This window comes from Lepidothrix coronata, unplaced genomic scaffold, assembly GCF_001604755.1.
Source record: "Lepidothrix coronata isolate B3197 unplaced genomic scaffold, Lepidothrix_coronata-1.0 Scaffold20, whole genome shotgun sequence".
NCBI classification, from domain to species: Eukaryota; Metazoa; Chordata; class Aves; order Passeriformes; family Pipridae; genus Lepidothrix; species Lepidothrix coronata.
The window spans coordinates 1,627,212-1,646,878 of NW_016690200.1; the positions used below are offsets into that span (position 1 = coordinate 1,627,212).

Here is a 19,667-nt window from a genome sequence, read left to right on the forward strand (position 1 = left end):
ACATTTCCCCCTAGTCCTATCACTATCTGCCCATGCCAAAGTTCCCTCTCCATCTTTTCTATAAGCTCCCTTTAAGTACTGAAAGGCCACAGTGAAGCAATTAAACCATGTGTGTATGTGTCTGTTTGTTTGTGCTCAAGCATGTATTTTCACTGCATAATATTTTCTACCTGTATAAAAATACTTTTTTACAGACAAAAATGTGACATTTGTGATGCAGGACTATATGTAGCACATTCTGAAACTCAAATTCACTACAAAAGTTTAAAAATCTCCAAGGGGTGTCTGTGCATTGCTTTAGTCCAGTCTGGTTTTCATGTTAATGCTTTGAACCAGCTCAGGAAACTGATACGGAGGCAGAGCTGAGAAGAGGGCTAAGCAGACAAGAAAAGAAAAGAACAAAGGCTTCTTAGCTGAAATAGCTAAAAGACCCCAAACAATAGTTTGGGCTTATGCAAATGCAGTGTCTCTTTTAGTGCATTCATCCAGTTTTAAAAGTACCTAAATGTTATGCTCTCTAAGATAATTTGTAATGGAAAGTGGAATAGGCTTTAACAGCTGGACTAAATTATTCAGTTCAAAAGAATGTGTGCGTGAGAGTAAGAAATAATGTTACACTATTTATATATCTCAGCAAAGGCTTGATGCTTGCACTAAGCACCCAATTTTTCTAAACCCCATATGTTGGCAAACAACATTCGTATACTTAAAAAGTGTATCTGACCACCACTCAGGAGGAATTTAAGGACCTATTTATATCACTTTTTTTAGACAGTTATATTGCAATCACACACAACTCTACCAATATGGAAAATCTCAGAAAGTAAAAGTGTTTATCAAATTAGGGTCTATATTGAGAATTGTTTAGATTATTTAAAGATTTGCAGAGCTTCTTTACCAAATTCATAACCAGTAACTACTCCTTCTGGTGAGACACTGACCGCCTCTAGTCCATCACTATCACAATTTTTGAACTCAGCAATGGTAGACGAGGCACATGAATTAAAATGCATCTCTTCTCTCACTACAGATGGATAATGAATTTAAATCACATTATATCAAGAACGGAAACATAATCTATAATTAGGTTTGGATGACACCTCCTCTTATAAGAATATTTCCCATGTTTTCACTTACTAATTGAAATGTTTTTAATTTGACTGTTCAAGACGACATTTTCTATGTTGGTATCTGCTTCTGGCTGCTTTTTGTAATTATAACCTAGTTTATTCAGCTGTTTCCAAGAATGTAACTAGGAGAAAAAAAAGTTGGTTTTATCCATTTTAAAACTTCCCTAACCTTTGAGAAGATCCAGTGTCCTTACACTGTGGAACAGGAATTAGAGACTTGGCAAGGAAGTACACTGTTATATCAGCCTTTTTACTGTCCTCATGTTCACCTTGTTAAGGAATAATATTAGTCAGCAAATTCGTGTTGATGGTTCACATCCAGCTCCTCTCTATTCTGTCTATTCAGAGGAAGGGCTGGAAGGAAGGAGATGTTTTTTTCTATGCAATTTTTGAGAGCATGAATTCTGTCTCTCTCAACCCACCAATATGGTTTCCTTCAAGTATCAGGATCAGTAATATGAATGCAAAGAACAAGGAGAGTTGAAGGAGGAGAATAATATAAAAAAGGAAGCTGTGCAGAGAAGAGCAGTTACAGGGTCTGTATGAGGCAAAAATAACTGTTACAAAAAATTGGTGGAGTCTGGAGCTGACTGAGCAAGAATATATGGATGAGCTGGACTGGGAAACAATGAGGTGGAAAGATCAGTACAATCTGAGTAAGCATGAAAACAGAAGTGGGTGGGTAGTGAGAAATTAGTCTGATTGACTGGTGCCTCCCTGTCAAAAATATGTCTAAAGAGCTGGAAAGTGGAACTCTGAATGAAGGACAGCAAACTGGGAATGAACACCAAGAGGAAATGTGAAAAAGCTCAGGTGCAGCAGCTGAAGAGACAAGATTGGGTGGATGAACAGAGAGGGGAAAGGTAAGGACAGTGAGAGTAGAAAGAGAGATAGGTAAGGGGAACTTGAGCAGGAAATCCATCTAGGGAAATGGAACAGCAGCTAATGAAGACTCAGAGGAAACTTGCAGTGGTGCCAGTCACAGCAGTATGGCTGGTGGGAGAGAGTAATTCACTCTGAGAGTACAGAGAGTTCATGACTGAGAAAGACCTGTCCACTCCTTGGTACCACTCAGCTGCTTCTGGTGCTGAGCAGTGTGGGAGATGGTAATGCACTATTTCTAACAATGTTATTTCCAAATGGAAGAGCCAAAGGAGTCCCTTTTGTGATAGACTTGTGGAAAAACAACATTGTACCTAACTGTGGAGTAACCGTTTGTTGGTGATAGTGGTAGTGTAAGTAAAACTTTACACACAGACAGAAACACTACAGAAGATATTATTTATGTTTCAAATTCAAGACCCAGAAATCAGAGTTTTTCAGAATTAACTCTCTTTTAAAGTCCTGATACTTTTAAAGCACTTTTTATAGACGGACAAAATAGTCAATATTATCATAACTGTAGCTTAAAGACAAGCCCTTAAATTTCATTAATAATTGACCTCTGTTTGAAATATTGTCATGCTGTTCCAGGACTGCACCTTTACTGTAGCTAAACCTGTACTTTTTCCAAAACTGGGTCATGGCTAAAGCAAATATTTTATTAGGAGCTTTTATTAAACATATTAAATCTTGACAGATAGATAATATCTTTACAATTCTTTACAGCCTTAAAAGAGAATTGCTCTTTTTTTTTTCTTTTTTCTTTTTGGTCAGGGAGAGAAAATCTGTTCAACTTGTTCACTGAACTTGAGGAACTATTCCAGCATTATTGCACAGAAATTTATTCCGTTGCCTAGTATCCAGCATCCTTAAATGGGGTGGGCAAGGGTCTCCAATAATAAGCCATATAATAAATGAGTTCCTGTGCTACTGTGAGCTCTATAAGTTGTGTTTTCGCTCCTTTGTTTACCCTAGGGAATATAATATGGGGAGCAAGAGAGCTGGAGCATAGCAAGACCTCGTAGTTTTCTGATTATTTGTGCTTCAGGGACTGTAGGAAAAATAGAATAAATTACAGGAAGCCTTTAGGCATGCCAGCCTCTATAAGTATGTCAGCATGTGCTGGGGGTGGCTGTGCGGTTGCGCTGTCAAATATTTTGCCCTCAGCTGATCCATGGGGTGATCATCCTGTTCTTAAATTCCACCTCCTGGAAAATCTATCCTTAAAAGGAAAAGTCAAGCAGTGAAAGTTCCTAAGCAGAGTTCCCAATGCTCTCAGTTCTGCCAGTAACCTTAAAAACAAAACAAAACAAAAAATTTAAATCAATTTTACCCTCATTTTCCTCAAGCCATTGTTTATTTCTTCACTGTAATCCATGTGGTACATTTATTGGATAAGAAACAGGACACAAGGTCTCCTCCTGCAAATGCTGTAACCCATCAGCTTTAGTCTAAGTTTATCTACTTTTTCACCCACTCTTTAAATGAACACTCCAATGATGCCTTGACTAACACAATGGATTGAGAACACTGTCTTCCATCCAGACTGGTCTCAGAGTCAGCTCAATGTCTTTGAAGATGTGGTTTTGCGTATTGGGTTTGCATGGCCAGATTTTGGGAGCATGGATGGTGTGGAGGCTGCAGGAATGGCTTCTGTGAGAAGTTGCCAGAAGCTTCCCCCATGTCCAACAGAGTCAATGCCAGGTGGCTCCAGGATGGACTCACTGCTGACTAAGGCTGGAGCCCACCAGAGATGGCAGTAGTGCCTCTGGGAAAACATATGAAAGAGGGAACAAAAGTTATTGCACAGATGTAATTATCCCTTCCAGCTGGAACTATCCTATTCTGTTCTATTCTGTTCTATTCTATTCTATTCTATTCTATTCTATTCTATTCTATTCTACTACTCTACTTCTGTTCTGTTCTGTTCTGCTCTGTTATGTTCTATTCTATTCTAAAGAGTCATGTTTTTTTGCTGTAACCTCTATCATGTCTATTTGGAGAAAGGCTTTTCATAAGTGGCAGGACAGTCAGAGGTAGTCCAACACCTGGCAGGATTTATTGTGAACTGGGTGCTTATCTGTTCCAGACTGTTAATATATCCACAGAATTTCAGGGCACTGTTAGGCTTTACAGATTTCAGGGTTTTTTCTGTTTATAGAAGTCAAATGAAAAGTTCTACAGATTTGGGATTTAGTTGCCTAATATTGCATTTACATCCTTGTATTCTTTTGCTGATTTAACCAAGCTGCCTTGCTAAAAACTGTAAAATCTTTGGCAGAGTGAGTAGTGTATTCTGGCTGTCTACACTTATATTTCAGATTAGTCTATACATCATCCACTATGACCTCCAGGAGCACGAACTACATTTTCCTTTCTTTGTCATTGCCTGGCAGCTATCCCAAAGCCATCCCCACTATATGGCAGAAAATGTATTGCTGAAATACATCTAAATTCTTTGCACCATGTAAAGGAAAGCCATTGGTCTGCAGGTTTAATTCTTTTTACAAGATGGTTTCCACACAGGCATTTTTGGATGCTGGTTCCATTCATTGGGATTCCTGCAAAAAGTGAAGATAAACCCACTGGGAAGTGAAACTATGCTGGCCAGTGAGCAATGGATTTTGTACCCAGATGTTCAGCTGGTCCTTCTGGATCCTGTTGTGTTTGGATGAATGGGTGTGGCTGTATGAATATTATAAAGGGCAGATGATGCTCAGATCAGAATTGTCAATGAATAGAAACAGATCAGATCCTTGCTTCCCACCTCTATTTTACTAATTGAAAGCACACACACACACACAAAAATAAACAGACAATAACCAAACAAACTAAACAATTCAACAAAGAAAGCCCAAGCCCTAGCACTCTGACTAGCTTTGCTGCTTTTGGGACTTATGCAAGTGGACTTTAGTATACAGGATGCTCATGTACTTGGCTAAAGAAATCCAAGTTATGAAGAAAAGGCATAAACCTTTTATTTAGATAAGAATTGGTTTCATATTTTTCTGCCTTATGTATCCATATGTGATGGGTTAAGTACTATTTTTAAAAGGGCAAGAAGGTGGATATTGCAGCAGACTAGCTTGAACTGAAAATCCTGAGCCCAAGATAAAGTCAACTGAGACTAAACTGCGACACATGAATAAAAAGAACATGGTATTATTAATGCTTATCACTCTTTAGGTCCATACAGTTCAATGACAGTTTCAAAAGGATGTACTGATAAAGGCTTTCCTGGTAGTTTGAAACAGTGTGTGGTGGTTCCAGTAAGCCTCTTGCTGAACAAAGAGCATCAGGGAACTTCTGAAGCCTGAATAGATGACTGACAGTGCTGAGCCTGAGAGGGAAGCACTTTATCCGGGCTTTTGTTATTTTTTTCAACTAACTGCATCAACACTCCAGCTGCCGTATAAGCGATTGCCTTATTAGTCAGAGCATGAAGCAAAGTCCTAATTGTTTACGAAGTTTGTGATGCTTTCTTCCAGGGTCTTGGGATGCCCAGAAACCAGTTTTCAGAGCTAGTGGAATTTGAGCAGAAATGGCTGTGGGTTTTGGGCTGGATTCAATACATCTGAGACCTGGAGATTCTCCATCCCATTCCCCATGCTCACCACTCACCCCAAAGGTGTGATGGGGTTCTGAAACAAAAAAAAAAAAAAATAACAGCTACCAGCTACAAATTTTGCAAATGTGATTTTTCTTCTTGAACTGAATCAAGCAAAAATCTTTGACAGTGAAGTCCAGAGAGCAATGTAGTGCGTCAGGCCTTTCTCTGGTTTTGCCAAGTCTTACATAAATGAGACTACGTATTTCTCTGGCAGTCTCCCCTGAGATTATGTCTTTTTTCCCCTGCAGCTGGAATCTCCCCACAGAAGTCAACCTCAGCACTGAGAAGTGCTTATCCAGTGTGATTTGGGAGACAAAAAGATAACTTGACATGAAAAATTTCTGACTGCCTCAGGGGAACTGAAGGAGGATAGGAATGTTCCCTCCATGGGAGGCTTGGACATCCTGGCAGAAGATAGAAAGAGAGAAAGGGAGGATAATTAAAATAGTTTCTCTGCAGATTCACTGAATCATGACAATTCATAACTAGAGACACTGTAGGAGGGACATGAAGATTTACTGGATCAAGGAGCTTCTTATAAAAGAGGAACAAATTAAGAATATTTAGCATGAAAATTAACACTGGAAGCTAAGATTAATACTGACCCAGATACAGATAGAAAGCTACTCCCTGACTAAAGTAAAATAATTATTGGCAGGAGGAGACTCCTTGATTCTAGACATCTAGATTTAGTTAAGAAGTAATAATGATACTTGGAGAGCAGAATGATAGCAGGAGGGGCAGAATGAGGGCCTAATCAGACATGAATGCATTATACAGGAAGAGAAGTGTAGGTCATACAGTACTACCACAGATAGACAGAAAAGCAGCATGGCCAGACCAACAGAAACCCTTTGGGTGCAGCAAGCACCAGAGATGAGCCAGAGGTGCTGGCTGGTCCTCAGAGCCATGCTGATCCAGTCAGACAGCTTTCAGACTGTGTTTGCCAGCCCAACAGCAGCAAATGAGTGATTCACGATCTATCTGACAAAACACCTTCATAGAGATATGCCCTTTTCCTCTACTGCAGGAACCATGGTGGAGCCTGGCTCTCTTGGGTACACTCTTGGGTCGCAGCTCATTGCAATAACAAATGTCACAGTGAGGAGCACAGCATGACAGAAACGAGGCCTGAGAGGCAATCACTGATTTTTGCCCAGTATAACCTTCCACACTACCACAGGTGTATCATTACAGTACTGGATATGCTTGTGAAAACAAAGCCCTCCCTCAAGCCAGGAGTGATGAACATACAGGGGAGCCTGGCAAGTGTCTTTGGGGGTCTGTTAGGCCCCTGAACATTCCCTAGCTGCCATAACCAGTGTTATGTCCATGACAGTCCCCTGACCACCTGTCTTTTCATTGTATTGGAGGTGTGGATGTTACCACACTGTTACACTGAGCTAAGCCTACATGTGTGCTTATTTAATGGTGATTCTTGTCACCAGTCTGTACCGCCTTTTTGGACAAATTATCTCAGAAAAATGCTTGTCCCCAGGAACCATAGCAAATACATCCTTTGAAGATGACAGAAGATAATCATCTCCATTAAGGGATGAATTTGAAAACAGCACAGATAGGACTCAACCTACTCTTTAATGCTTTAAACAAATTTCTTTCATTACAATCAATCCTGTCTCTAATTTCCAGAACTTTGAGGAAGCCAAACACTGCCTTTATCATTACTGTGTCATCAAATTTATTGTATGAGCTGTTTTGGACTCACATCCACTACTTTCTTTCACACACCTAAGATTTCCAGTCCCACCTGTTAAGACACTATCTGTCAAAAAATGCCAGTAATCACTGCTTGAGACTAGTGGTCAAAGCATCAAATGTTTTAAGTTTTCCAGCACCTCAATTTTGCTTGATGTGCAAATTCTCAGTGTGTCTTCACTGCTTTTTCTGTAATAAGTTAATCTAGCAGCTTCAGCTGGCTCAGATGTCAGTCATGGGTGGGGGGGTCACTGTGGGCTGAAACACCTCCCACCACACTTTGAGAAAAAAGGCAAACGCTTACAGTTTTCTCAGCATTTACTGAGCTCTCTGCTACCACCAGCTAAGTAAGCTATTTTAAAACTAGCTTAGGTAAAACTACATGGTTCTGCAGTGATGAAATGCCCTCTGTCATTTCCTATTAAAAAATGCATGACCCCCTTTCTTCATTACACAGAGCTTTAGCATATAGTAGATATTTCCACTCTAATAACACCCAAAGGGTTGAACATATTTATATGTACATATAGGTGCTTCCAACAGCTCTGCATTTTCTTGTAGCCTTTTCTCTTTAAGCAAGTCTCTGGTCATTCAGCTGTGAAATTAAAGAAACAGGGGACACTGTTGTGAGCTCTACTTTCTTCTTCCACTTGTGAAGGAATCTTAATAATGTTCAGTTTATGGCTGTCTATATTAAATAGAGAGTGCAAAATGCTGTAGCTTAAGATAAAGAGACAAGCTTCTGCAGCTGATGGCTGGAACAGTTAATTTTCTCTCTTGAATTAATCCAGAGAAATATGTACAACATGTCCGTGAAATGTCCTACAGTCTTCTTACTGAATCACAGAAATCTGATAGTGTTGCCTCTATTTGTGGTGGCTGTGCTTTCCTTGATTTTGATACCCTCTTCTTCCTCTGACTTTGGACTGCATACCTTTCAGGTAAGTACTAGGTAAAACAGAACTGTTCGTCATTCTGGAAGTGCCTCTTCTAATTTAAGGGCGAGATTCAGCTCATAGATGAAGATACTGAAATTTCAACGTCTACTATACAGACATACCTACCATAGCTTCTCTGCTGTATCTGTCAGCTCTTTACATGCTTTCAACACACTGTGGCAGCTGCCATCGGATGCGCATAATAAAGGAACTTACCTACACCTCTGTGCTTGCTTTGGCTGGAGTAGAGTTAATTTTCTTCACAGTGGCTGTTATGGGGCCATATTTTAGATGTGTGTTAAAAGCAACATTGATAATATAGAGATGTCTTTGTTATTGCTGAGCAGGGCTTACACAGTCAAGCCTTTTCTGCTTTTCATACTGCCACACTGGTGAGGAGGCTGGGGGTTCATGGGAAGCTGGGAGGAGACACAGCTGGGATAGGTGATCCCAACTGAGCAAAAGGATATTCCAGACCATATAATATTATGCTTAATATGTAAAGTGAGGGGAAGAAGGGGAAGTTTAGAGTTATGGGGAACAAGGGAGGAAAAGTTTGGAGTTATGGTGTTTGTCTTCCCATTTTACTGTTATGCACCATGAGGTCCTGCTTTCCTGGAGATGGCTGAACACCTGCCTGCCCACTGGAAGTGGTGAATGAATTCCTTGTTTTGCTTTGCTTGTGTGTGCAGCTCTTGCTTCCCCTATTAAATTATCTTTAGCTCAACCCACGAGTTCTCTCACTTTTCCTCTTTTGATTCTCTCCTTGATCCTGCTGGTGGGGCAGTGAGTGAGCAGCTGTGTGGTGCTGAGAGGCTGGTTGTTAAACTATGACAATTCTTAATAACCCAGGCACCAATGCAATTTATATTGCTTCAAAATAAGCATCTGATTCATGTGAGTTGCTCATCTGAACTGCCTACTCTTTGCCACTGACTCTAAAGTATAATTCACTCAGGTATTTAGCTCTTTAATACCAAAATAAGTGAGGTAAATCACACTTTCTGGTTTTGGGCCTCTTTTATTTCCTCTGTAAAATACAACTGTTATTGTTGATTTGTATAACTTCTCAGAAACAAGAATAAAGTTGTTCTCTGCTATTATGCATCTGACATACCACCTACACTCACTGTGATGCGTTGCTACCATTACTGATTGAACTCACATAATGTAGACATTACTTGAGAGTTTATGTCAGTAATGTGGTACCTTCCACTTGCATTGAAGGCGAAAAGCACTTAAAAATTTGTTCAATATCAATTAATCACTGAGGAGACAGCAAGGAAAGTGGGTGACACTAATGAATTTATCATCCAGAAAACACTGAAGGTTAGAAAGAGGATGCTTGTTTAACTAGTTCACTAGTTAAGTCATTAGTGTACAACCTAATGAAATTGTAGGACTATCTCAATCATGTGGAGACTGCAATAGTTTGGGGCAGGTCTCATCCCTTTATACTCTGTACAGTAATGCATCTTGAAACTAATGAAGTGTTATGTCTTTATGAGACTTGTCATGGACAATAAGGCTAATTGGAAAAGGGGGTTTTAATATAACGACTTTACCTTCATGTCAGTAAACTATGAAGGATAATTAGAAAACTTGATGAGATTGCTTTGTTCAGCAAACTTTCTTACTTTTTTATCTTAATATCTAATAAAGTTCTTAGTGGTGATGCTTAATACATTAGATTTAAATTTTTTATATATTACAAATCTTTGTATTTTTTTCTATAAGAACTTCAGGGAAGTTCTTCCCCCTACTGAGTACTTTAATTCTTTGATCAGATGAGAATAAAGAGCAAAAAAATTTTTATGTTAGTTGATATGGTTTGAAGCTGGCTCCCTGCTAAGTCTCCAAACCCTACCACAAGAAGTCCCCCTGCCCCAAACCTCAGGGAGAAGAGGGAAAAAAACCCAAGAGAACCAAAATGAGAGAGAAACAGCTAAAGCAATATATATAAATATATTTACATTTATATTACAGTTATGTACAATTGAAATATATATACAATTTCACAAGGAAAAGGGAAAGGGAAGGGGCAAGGGAAAAAAAAGGAACAAAACCAAAATTAAATATATATATATCCCCATCAATAGCCCAAGATATAGCAACAAAAAGAATTAGCAAAGAATATCTTACTACTCTCCTTGGGACAACGGAGAGTCACGCTGGAGCGACTGCCGGCAATCTCCACCTCTCAAGGTCGACAAGGCCTTACCAGGCCTCACCAGGCCTCACTCTCCAACCCAACAGACTCAACAGCAGGGAACCTGCACCTCCAAAGCCGCTGGAAGGAAAGAGAGTGAAGGCCTTTCCTCCTTTCTTCTTATAGTCTGGCTTACATAAAAATTGTAGGGAATACTGGCTAAATCTGGGCACTTCCTTGGTTACAAACTGGTCACCAAGGAAGGCCTAGACCAAACTACCACATAGTCCAGTCAAATAAAATACCATTGCTGGGGCTAAAATATATAGGTAGTTTATGCAAATAAGTCTGAACTATCTACTGTATCCTGTCAAAGTAGCAAAAAATGGTTTTGGTTTGTGATACCTGAGAGGTGCAATTGGACTGTTGCACATAGAACTAGTTTTTAATTATAATGGTTGTTTCTGCTCCCGATTCCTTATTTTGCTCTAGGGAAAATGTAAGGCAGTTTTTCTGAAGTCCTTATACACTATACAGTATATCCAGCTGGCACTGGGACTCATTAGCTGTAAACCAGTTCTATACCAGTTGATGTTATTATTATAGCCTTATTGAGAGTGCGGATTTTTGATCACTACTTTTCTATTAAGCTCAACTGTCCATCACTATTTCTGTCACTTATTTAAAGGATTGAGAACTGTGTTTGGTCATGAACTTTGGCTATTATTGTTGAGATGTGACATAGGCCTTTCTTATTCTGCCTCTTGGAAGAGAATTAGATAAATAAGAAACATCTTCACCAAAAACCTTAAAATAAAAAGTGAAAATAAAGCTATCATTACATTGATATAGAAACTGCAAGCAAAGTACTCAGGAGAGACAAAAAATAAAACTACTGGCAACATTTTAGCTGCTCAAATCCAAACCATATAAGCCATAGCAAAGAGTGACTATGGTTTGCAGGAGACCTTTATAGATTTGCTAAGGTTCACTGACCTCAGGATATGGCAGAGATGGAAGAATGAAACAAACAAACAAACAAATAAACAAAAAATATATGATGGTAGCTATGATTACTAAAATAATGAAAAATTATCTGTACAAAGCAGTGTTCATTTATGGCTATTTGTCTTTCAATAGATGGCAAATAAAAGATATGATGGATAGTGAAGGGGGGAATGTGGATGTGTCATACAGTTTTGAGACAAGTTTTATATAGAGAAGAAGAAAGTGGTTTATTAGTCAAGTAATTACTCTGTGCAAGTCATTGTCACAAGGTATAATGGAGCTAAGTCTTACAGAAGGATTTGAAAAAGATCAGGTATTTCTGTGAATAATAAAACCTTCATCTTTTCGTCAGACAGATTGTATAATATACAAAAACCCTTATATCGCTGATGCTGTCCATGTTGGGCACATCAGATTAGTTTAGACTTTTCTAACTTAATATGGAATTTTCATTGTGCCTTTATGCAATCTGACTCATTTCAGTCTGACCTTGGTACTGTGGAAGGTCATGGAGCAGATCATCTTGAATGCCATCATGTGGCACATGCAGGACAACCAGCATGAGTTTATGAAAGGCAGGTCCTGCTTAACTGACCTGAACTCCTTCTATGACAGGGTGACCCACTTGGTGGATGAGGGAAAGACTGTGGGTGTTGTCTACCTAGGCTTTAGTAGAGACTTTGACACCATTTCCCACAGCATTCTCCAGGAGAAGCTGGCTTACCATGGAGTGGACAGGTGCACTGTTTTCTGGCTAAAGAAAACAGTATTGGGACCAACTGTTTAATATCCCTGTCAAGGATCTTGATGAGGGGATCAAGTGTATCCTCAGTGAGTTTGCAGATGACACCAAGTTGGGTGGGAGTATTGATCTGCTGTAGGGTAGGAAGATGGATCTGGACAGGCTCGATTGTTGAAATGAGGCCAGTGGTATGAGATGCAAAATTCCAAGTCCTGAACTTTGGTCACAACAACCCCCTGCAGTGCCACAGGCTGGGGGAAGAGTGCCTGGAAAGCTGCTCAGCAGAAAAGGATCTGAGTGTTCATTAACAGGGACTGAACACGAGCCAGCAGTGTGCTCAGTTTACCTCAAGTTGCACCAGGGGAGGTTTAGGTTGGTTATTAGGAAACCTTTCTTCACTGAAGGTTGTCAAGCCCTGGCACAGGCTGTTCAGGGCAGTGGTGGGATCACCATCCCTGGAGGGATTTAAAAGACATGTAGATGTGGCACTTGGGGACATGGTTTAGTGGTGGCCTCGGCAGTACTGGATTAATGATTGTACTCTGCAGTCTTAAATGTTTTTCCCAATCTAAAAAATTGTAGGATTCTATGATTCTATTTGTCACTGTTAACATGCATTAACCTGGGTTAATTTACTTCTGCCATGCTCTATTTTAGCCTCGTGATCATTTTGACAGTATCTAGCCTGTTCTCCTTTTTCAACTTGTTGGGTTTTAAGTTGCCAGGAGTTTTCAGCTTTTCTATGAATCAGTGTTCAGCTGTAGCTAAAGACATACATATCTATAAACTTCTGAACATCAGTATATTAGGATTTAAAAGATGTGACATACAACGTCTCCTTCCCCCTCTGTAACATTTTTGTTCCCTGATATTTCTTCCTCTTGTCTATTGATTCTTTTATTAGTGAATTATGGAAAATTGAATTTAAATGATTTGCCTGTGGTCCTGATGATCTGTGTCAGAGAAACACATGTGTTTCCACTGTTATAGTGAGAGGGGCTCCTGAAGGTTTCCTGGGAACACTGACAACTCTTGAATGAGAGGAACCCGAGATCGGTCTCCTCCACCTTCTAAAAGGACATCAAGCCTCAAGACGCTTAGGACCCTCTGTGCCATTGCTTCCTGCTTTGAATGAGAATGGTAAGTTGTTTTACTGTTCTTATAGGTGTTAAAAAAGATCCCTTTGCTCTACAAATAATTCAAACCATGGGTTTTTTTCCCTCTTGGCCCATGCAGCTGAAGGTCATAAACATGAAAGTGTTTTCTCTGCTATTCTTTTGCCCATATTTCTTATGTGCAATATTTGACAGAGTGTTTCAAGTGTAAAAATGAAATAAAATAAAACCACAGTTTCAAACTGCACATGACAAATTTGGGTTGAAATAATCAAAGCTTTCTGAAATCTATAAGCAAACTAGTGTTACAATGGAAAGTTTTGAATAAGCTTAATAAAAGCTGATGCCTGCAGCCCTGCCTAGAATAAGCACATAGAGAAGTTGCATTGAAAAAAACAGCATGTTAATAACCATGAAATTCTGTTTAGCTTTTAAAAGAACAAATCTCCATCTCTTAGTGTGGAACCCCCTGTTCAGGAAAAATTCCCATAACTTTCTCCTTGAGAGAGAGACATGTAGGAAGATATGGATGGAGGCAACAATAATAAATAGACTATAGAATGAGGGTCTGAACACAGATCTGTGGGGGAACACAGGAAAACTGTGAGGTTATTCAAGTTTTCAAATGTCAGTTGCCAGGTGATGGAGAGGTAAATTAAAAAGAGCATAATTTCATTTCTTTGGTTTATAAAAGAAGAATGCAATTCTTAAAATTACAGGGAATAGACAGTTAATAACAGGAAAGTTTCTTTCAGTTGCATTAACAGGGCACTGGTTCCTCTATTCATGATTTTCTGGTGCTTTTCTCTAATGCTGTTAACTGTAGCTGCCTAATTGTTGTTCTCTTTCTTTTTTGACCAGAAGGGACTATTATTTGAGTGCAGAAAACTGCTTCCATCCTTTTACTAAGCTTTTAAATTTTTTCTTGTTTTCTTTCACTATGTTGACTGTATACTTTTCCTTGTCACTATCAATTATTGCTTCACTCAGTATTTCTGAGGGTTTTTTTAACCAGCCTTTTGAAGCAGCAAGGTTAAACATTAAAGCTGGCATAGCATATATAACCATGTCATGCTTGCTTCTTTACAGGAAGCTACGAAGGAGTCAGGAAGTCAAATCATATATATACAATACAAATGAGTTTTGCTCTGTGTGAGTCCTGCCCATTTAGTGACAGAAATTTGAAAGTTTTCAATATAATTTTTCATCAAAAATATGTATGAACATACATATGATACATTGTCTATGTATCTCCCAAACTGGTATCCTGCAGTTTAGACATTGTCTTGCAAACAAATTTGTCTTCATGTCTTTGAAACATCTCGTCCTGGCTTTGTTTGTTAGAAGACAGAACTATCAACATTCAAAATCATGTAGTATCAAGTTTCTGAGAACTCCAAAACAAGAAATACTGATAGTAGCATTTTTGTCTCTTCTTATGACAATTCTATCCTTCTTAAATAGAAATTCCCACCTAACTTTTCAACTAAAAAGTCCACTAGGTTTTTGTGTGACTATTCTATCAAACACAACAGCAACAATTTCCTGTTCTTCTGCCCTGTGCTGCATTACTCTTTGCACAGTTCTTTTTTGGTTTTGTGTTATCATAAGTTTGAGTTGGAACAACACTTTGCTTGTGCCGGTTTGTTTGTTGTTTCAGTGTATTCCTGGCTGCTCAGGAAAACTGGACCCAGCTTTCTACCTGAGGCCTCCCCCAGTTCTGAATGAAGAGATGAATTGTGTTATGTGGCTTACTCCTGCTTATACTAATTTGTCTGGAATTTGGGGGGTTTCTGCCACAACCTGTCATTGTGTTTCATGGCAACTTGTGAGCAATAAAAATATCTTTGCCTATAAACCTGCAACCCAACTATTTCTGTGTTCTCCATTATTAGGAGAGCTGACTAGTTTTGCTTGAGAACAGTATCTGTATCTCAGACATGAAGAATTCAGCATTTTTTTCAATTCTCACTCCCAGTTCCACAGCATTACCTGGATTACTGCTTTCAGTTCTTCAGGCACTGTCCCCTCAATGGCATCTGCAAAATTGCAAAGCTCATAACAGCTCATTAATGGTAATATTGAATAGCAACAGACTCAATACTGGTCCTTCAGGAAAAACATTAAATTCATCCTTCAGTTTCAACACTGAAACATCATTTTCCGATCAGATTTCTGTATACTGGGCACTAAATTGCTCTCTTCTATTTTTTCTTCATCTCTTTTTATGAATTACTGTGGAAAACTATAGAAATTCTTGCTCTTAAAGCTGAGCTATGGAATGTGGGACATTTTTGACATGTCCTCTTACTCTGTAACAAATGAAATTAGGTTTGATTTGATATTATTTATTCTTATTCAGTTTATGGTTGTTAATCTTTTGATGACTTTCAGGTGAACATGATTATTTGGTTCACTCTTCCTTCCAGGAATTGATTTCCTCTAAACATTGAACTGACTAGGTTGTGGAGTCGCTTGCAGTGATTTTCAAATGGTGACACAATTAGTCACAGTTCTCACATTAACTCTGTTTCCTTTTCTAATCACTTTTTACTTAAGTACTTCATCTCTACCATAGTTTTTTCTTTTTCAGCATGGAGAGCAAAATGTACAGAGGGAGGACAAAGATTGCATGTCATCACTATAACTGAATGCTACTCTGGATGTGTCTACAGAGAGCTTCTCCCAGACTACTGGAGGAGGAAAGAGTATTTGTTTATGAATTGATTCCTTTTGAGCCACAAAGAAACTGTGGGTCTTACAGTAGCCTATGTGGGATCATCCAGACTTGGGGGAGCATTTGGCTCCTGTACAGGCTTTCATAGGAGGGCAGCACTGAAAGAAGCTGAGATGGTTCTCCCAACTCAGTCTGGGTTTCTCTTCTCTGGAACAGTCCTCAGGGATGAGGAAAGCTGACCTGCACCACAGCAGACATTAGTTTGAACTCCTCCCTAGAGAAAGGCTTTGGGGGAGTCAATTAGAGAACTAAGATGATCAAGTGATCTAGTATATAGATAGGACCTTCCTTGCATAGCACATGAGTGGTTTAAACTTCAAATTGAAATGGAAGTGGTGCATTTTCAACTATTCATCCCACAGAAAACAAGCTCAGAATAACAATATCGTAGTTATTTCTAATTTCCCAGTTGCTAACCTGCTCTCCTTTAGTAATGCTGTTAGCTGCGTCCAAGTTTCCATTTTCTTTCCTCAGGGTCTTGTCACTTGATTACAGTTCACCAGATGTCCCAGCTTTATTCTATCGTTTGCATTCCCTTTTCTGCTTGGATCCACACTGATTAGTCTTATGTAAACATCTAAGTCCAAAGTCATTGCACATAGACACCAAGCTATATTCCCACTGAAGTCAGCACCAGGCTATAATGACCTTTCAGAATCTCATTGTTTTGGTTTGTGATTAAATTATTCTTGCCATTTGATGGAGAAGCAGATGTGCAATTCAAATCCATACCATGAGTTTTTCCAGTCTACCATGAACATACTCTTCCACAGACTGTGAGAAATTTTAACTGAATAAATATCTGTGAGAGTGTCAAGTTGAGCCAGCAACTCAGCCCCACGCTGCTGCTCACTCACTGCCCCACCAGTGGGATCAAGGAGACAATTGGAAAAGTGAGAAAACTCGTGGGTTGAGATAAAGACAGTTAAATAAGGGAAGCAAAAGCAACACACACAAGCAAAGAAAAACAAGTAACACTTTCACTACTTGCCAAACAGTGGGGCAGACAGAGTTCAGCCATTCCCAGGAAAACAGGGCTCCATCATATGTGACGGTCACTTGAGTAGACAAACATCATCACTCAGAATGTCCCACCTGTTTCTCCTTCTCCCCCCTGCATTTTATATACTGAGCATGATGTCACATGGTATGGAGTATCCCTTTTGTCAGTTTGGGTCCTCTGTCCCAGCTGTGTCTCCTCCCAACTTCCTGTGCAGCCCCAGTCCCCTTGCCAACATGGCAGTACGAAAAGCTCTGCTCAGCAACAACAAAAACACCTCTATACTATCAATCCTGTGTTTAGCACAAATCCAAACACAGCCCCATACCAGCCACTGTGAAGAAAATTAACTCTACCCCGAGCAAAATCAGCACAAAGAGAAACCACTAATTGGTGATAGGAAAAAAAAAACAAAACATATAAAATTGTCCCCAGAAACTGCAGCAAAACTCAGTTTATTTCTCAGTTCTTTTTGAAGGACTTCTACCAAGCTCAAAATATTCTTTCCAGTGGGCTCTGGTCATATAAATGGAGATCCAGGACACTCATACATAGTTTTTCATAAGGAAAATATTTGGTCCTGGACTATGAATCAAAGGCTCTTGTGACAGACTCCTGTGCCTAACTCTGAATACCTACATCTACAGAAGTCTCCTAGGACCCCTTAATAGACAGTGCTAATGGTAATTGGCACAGTCAATGGAGTTAAGAGGTCAACAATTTCATTCTAACGCAGGTGCCAGGAACTGGTAAAGTGAGTGGCTGTATTGACTAATTCTCCATTGTTATAAGGGGAGACTTAAACAATTAGTTCAGCTATAAACACCTACATGTTAAAGTTAGATGATAAAATATTAATTTCATCACAATTTCTGACACTTATTCGCATAGCTCAAGTACTTCTTTGCATTTTCTCTGGCCTTGTTATCAACCATCATCCTTCAATCCTATTATAACCTTGTTCCCACACTTTATCTCAATATTCCTTGACTAGTACATCTTCCTTCTGCCTCTTTCTTCCTCACATGATGTCCTGGTTTTCCTCCCAAAGGATCCATTCTCAATCTCCACGCTATCATCTGGATCACTGTTTGAAACTTTTCTTTTCATGGATCACCACTGTTCAGATTTGTTCATTCCATTTGCAATTTCTTGTCTCACATAGTCCTGATATCATACTGCTGGACTCTTAACTGTAATATTCCCATCTCAAACATGTTTCTCTTTCCTTCCCTCCAATCCATTCCCTTTTCTTCAGTCCTGGTCCATCCATTCTTTACCACAAAATCCCTGTTCTTAATTTTTCATTTGTCCACAACCATTTCTCCCCACTGTCACATTTCTTATCATTCTTTCATTCCCACCTCACAGGTTTACAATCTCTGTTTTACATACCCATTTCAGGTACCCATCATGGTTTTCCTTCTCCTCCTCCCATCTGTCTTCTGCATTATTCTGTCCTATTTTATGCCCTTAGCATTCAAATAACCTCCTTCCAGCTTGGTCTGTCATTCCCTATGGACATCCCCAATCACACATAAAACTTTACTTTCCCCTTTATAAAAATAAAGCACTTTATTCTTCTGGATGCTCTCTGGACCAACTTGTTTTGGGAATAGGCTGGTAGGAGGAACAGTGCCTGGCTCTCAGTCTGGGTAACTGTGAGTTACCCAGTGCCTGTAGCACTCACAGGAGACCCCAGAAACATAACTATAGTGTTCCACCATTCCCAGTACTGGAGATCTCAGGCAACATCTTCAGGACATTTAATGATTAAATAAGCATCCACCACAAATATGCAAATCATTATTATTTTCTTTAAGGCTTTAAATCTAAGCACTTCTTTACAGTTTTGTTTACAGTTTTGTTATGTGAAGAGAAGCAGCATCCATCTGAAACAAAGGCTGCTCTCTTCCCTCTGTCAATTTTTAACCTGCACTCCAGACTTTAGAAAAGTTAGAGACAGTTTTAACATAGTGCTTTGAAGGCTTTTCTTTACCTCGAGAGCATTGTTTAACAGCAGGCACTCCTATCAGCCTCACCTATATGATGGCTCGCTGCCCAGAGAAACTGCCAGGGAGCCGAGCCCATGGAGACAAAGGCACACGACAAACCCCAACAGAGCTCCAGAGCTGCTGGAAGAGGAGAATCTGATCTATTGACTTGTTCCCAAAATAGCACCCAGTGGGAGGTGACTGACTGGCTAATACCTGTGGTGTTTCCATTACTGAATGAGATGAAGTCTGTTGCCAGGAATCCTGGGGCGGTTTCCTTGACAACCAGAAGAAATGCACAACTGCGATGCACATGACTTTTCAGGTGCTTTTTTAACTCCCCTGAAACAATGAGCTGCCCTACCAGAACTGTACCTCAGATAAATAAAACCTAAGTCTACAGCCAAATGGTGAACAGAGTTTATGTTCAAGGACAAATTTGAGCTCAGCCTGAAATCTGCCATGAAACAAACGCATAAGAGAGCAAGAAGGCTGGAAGCATTTCTACTGTTCAAGATGGCAGAAAGTTTGATACTTCATCATTTTATAACCTTTAGATGAGAAATTTCAACAGATTGAAAATATTTTCATGAGATATCTAAATAAATTTGAATTTGTCAATTTGAATGTCCCTATTAAATCCAAA

General features: G+C 39.4%; 1 long non-coding RNA gene across 1 annotated transcript; it reads left to right on the top strand.

Annotated features, from left to right (window-relative positions):
* Positions 1-10,448: 10,448 nt before the first annotated feature.
* Positions 10,449-19,376, top strand: LOC108493844. The gene is made up of 3 exons (XR_001873616.1): positions 10,449-10,754; positions 13,166-13,315; positions 19,048-19,376. It is a non-coding gene; the product is annotated as an uncharacterized LOC108493844 (long non-coding RNA).
* The last annotated feature ends 291 nt before the right edge of the window (positions 19,377-19,667 follow it).